We start from the raw sequence: 2925 nt of genomic DNA, 5'->3' as shown, positions 1-2925 counted from the left end.
ATCGATTCTTATTGGGAGCTTTAAGTGCCCTATTCCTCGTGTCAAGATGAAGTATGATTTGCTTGTTGGGGAGATTCACATCCCCATTGAGGTGACCTAGTGACTATTAGAAAATTCTCCGTTCTCTTTTGCGATTCGAGAAGTTTTGTTGAGGGGATTTGATCAACCCCATTGACGGATTTCTTTCGATGACCATGAGCTGGATGAATCAAGGAGTCACAAACCTCTGTTCCAAGCTTTCACCTTCGGTTGCTTAGAAGAAAAATGATAGATTTAGTTTAGTTTTCCCTGTTTTCTGTCTTAGCGTCCGGTGGAAAAGTACCCCGAAAATAAAAGTTCTCCGTACGCTGTGAAAATCAAGTATGTTTTTTTTGGATTTTTTTTGAAAAATACTGGGACAAAGTGTCTATCTGGAGGCCACACCAGTGGGCCACAAGCCCTAGGGGCGCGGGCACCCCCTGGCCATGCCACCCAGGCTTGTGGGGCCCACAGGCACCCCCTCCACTCATTCTTGCTCTCACCCGCTTCTCCTACCTCCAGAAAAAATCGTTTCGCAGCTCAAACCCGCGTTCTTGCTCCTCTTGCTGGGATTTTCGATCTCTTTGCTCAAATCACCGTTCTCCGAACTGTTTTGGGGAAATTACTCCTTGGTAAGTGACTCCTCCATTGGTCCAATTAGTTTTTGCTCTAGTGCCTTATACTCCGCGTATTTTTGCTGCCTTGGTGACCATGTTCTTGAGCTTTGCATGCTGATTCTAGCTAGTCCCAAGTAGTTTTGATGCGTAATATGCTCTCTAGGCACTGGTGGGAGTAGTTGCTACGAGTTTCATTGAGCCTTATTCACATTTCCTTAGAATCACTAAAAATTTCAGAAATTTTCAGAGATAGAAAAAGGAAAAGATGAGGAGGTTCTTAAGAGGCTCGTCAAGCCGTGACCCAAGGATGATGGGAGTGAGAAGAAACCCAAGTATTTGGTCCCTCGAGTCGCAAAAGTTCGAGCGTGCGAGTGGCCAAGCGACGTGTTCTTACGCGCCGCTGGAATTTATGAGGACTTTTATCACTTGGTGGAGAACGCAGGCTTTACCGCCTTCGTTGAAGATAAATGTCGGCAATACCTCCTCCTGACTAATATCTTCGTACAAAGCTTTAACTTCTATCCGAGGAAGAATCCTCCTATGGTTGAGTTTAAACTTTATGATATCCCCCAGCGCATGTCACTCCAGGATTTTTGCAACGTTTGCAAATTACCTTATGTTGGGGATATTCATGAACCTCGTCCACGGGACTTGGAAGCTTTTATCGGTACAATTGTTGTAGGAGAGGAGAGAGGAGTGTCTTGCGCTAGAGCTGCTAGCATACATTTTCCCGTGCTTCGGTACTTCTCACTATTTGTGGGAAAATGTTTGATTGGCCGTGGGAAAGCTGGGTCACTTAGTTCCCCAGATCTTGCGGTCTTGCGCGAAGCCCTTATAATGATACAACTTATAGCTTGGGCGCTATAGTAGCTCAACGGTTGAACCTGAACCGTTCTAAAGGTGTTGTCTATGGAGGTATCTATGCTACCCGTCTTGCCAGACACTTTGAGATACCCATTAGACTGGAGGAAGAAGAAGAGGTTCTTCTTCCCGAGAGATATCTAGATTACGATAGCATGGTCCAACATGACTTTCTTGATAGAGATATAAGTAGAAGGATGATTTATAACCTGGTGTTTAGTCAGGGTACTCGTGAGACTATTACTTTGCCTGCTCCTTCTTTGTTCAATCTTCATGCAGGTAGGTACACTATTATGCCCTCGGACATCTACGCATATTGGGGCTTGGCCCAACCACAGGTGCCCGTGCCCGAGCCGCCAGTCGAGTACCAGACGCCAGTTTATCAGTGGGAGCCAGAGGAGCTCACACAATAGTGTCATCCTCAGTCCACTCCGGAGTACCCCGGAGCTGGTTATTTCCCTCCTCGGGAGTAGACCAACTTAGGCCAAAAGCCTAAGCTTGGGGGAGTGCGTGTTTCTCACCGACTTTACATTCTTGCTTATGCTTTCACTTTGTTAGCCGGTGTTCACACTTTACCACTGTATCATCCATGCTAGTTTTTTTTTCTTTTTCTCGTTTTCTTTTTGTGTGTTTGTCTAGTTTGAGAAAACCCAAAAATATTTTCTTTTTCTTCTTTTGCTTGTTGGGAGCTTTCCCGTGTAATTAGTTTTCTTTTTCTTTGGGTCAAGGTAGAAGATATTGGTTACAATGTTTAGTGGCTCTTGCATGCATACCTGTTTAGCTTTCAAAGAGCCATATTACTTTGTCTTCTCATTTGTGTTTGCTTGCAGATTTCAGCGTAGTCCAATGCACGAGCATGCTTATTATTGTTCACATCGTTCGGTCGTGCAAGTGAAAGGCAATAATGACGATATATGATGAAGTGACTGAGCCTGTAAAAGCTGGTATGAACTCGATCTATTTTGTTTTTGTAAATATGACTAGCTCATCATGCCTGATTCAACTTTGTTGTGAGAGAAACATGTTTGCAATGACAACTTAGAGATCATAGTTGCTTATGCCATGCTTACTTAGCTAGGAGCTTATAATGGTTTGTCTTGGATGCCCACATGAATGTTGAGATGACTGTGTTGTAGTATGATATGATGGTATCCTCCTTTGAATGATTCAAGTGGCTTGACTTGGCGCATGTTCACACATGTAGTTGAAACAAAATCAAGATAGCCTCTATGATGTTCATGTTCATGGTGATTTATGTCCTACTCATGCTTGCACTCAATGTAATCTCAATGCATTTTGATGACTGTTGTCGCTCTCTAGTTGGTCGCTTCCCAGTCTTTTGCTAGCCTTCACTTGTACTAAGCGGGAATACTGCTTGTGCATCCACTTCCATAAACCCAAAGGTGTGCCATATGAGTCCACCATACCT

The sequence above is a fragment of the Hordeum vulgare genome, chromosome 2H (assembly GCF_904849725.1).
Source record: "Hordeum vulgare subsp. vulgare chromosome 2H, MorexV3_pseudomolecules_assembly, whole genome shotgun sequence".
Taxonomy (NCBI): Eukaryota; Viridiplantae; Streptophyta; class Magnoliopsida; order Poales; family Poaceae; genus Hordeum; species Hordeum vulgare.
Note: the sequence above shows the minus strand (reverse complement) of the source record.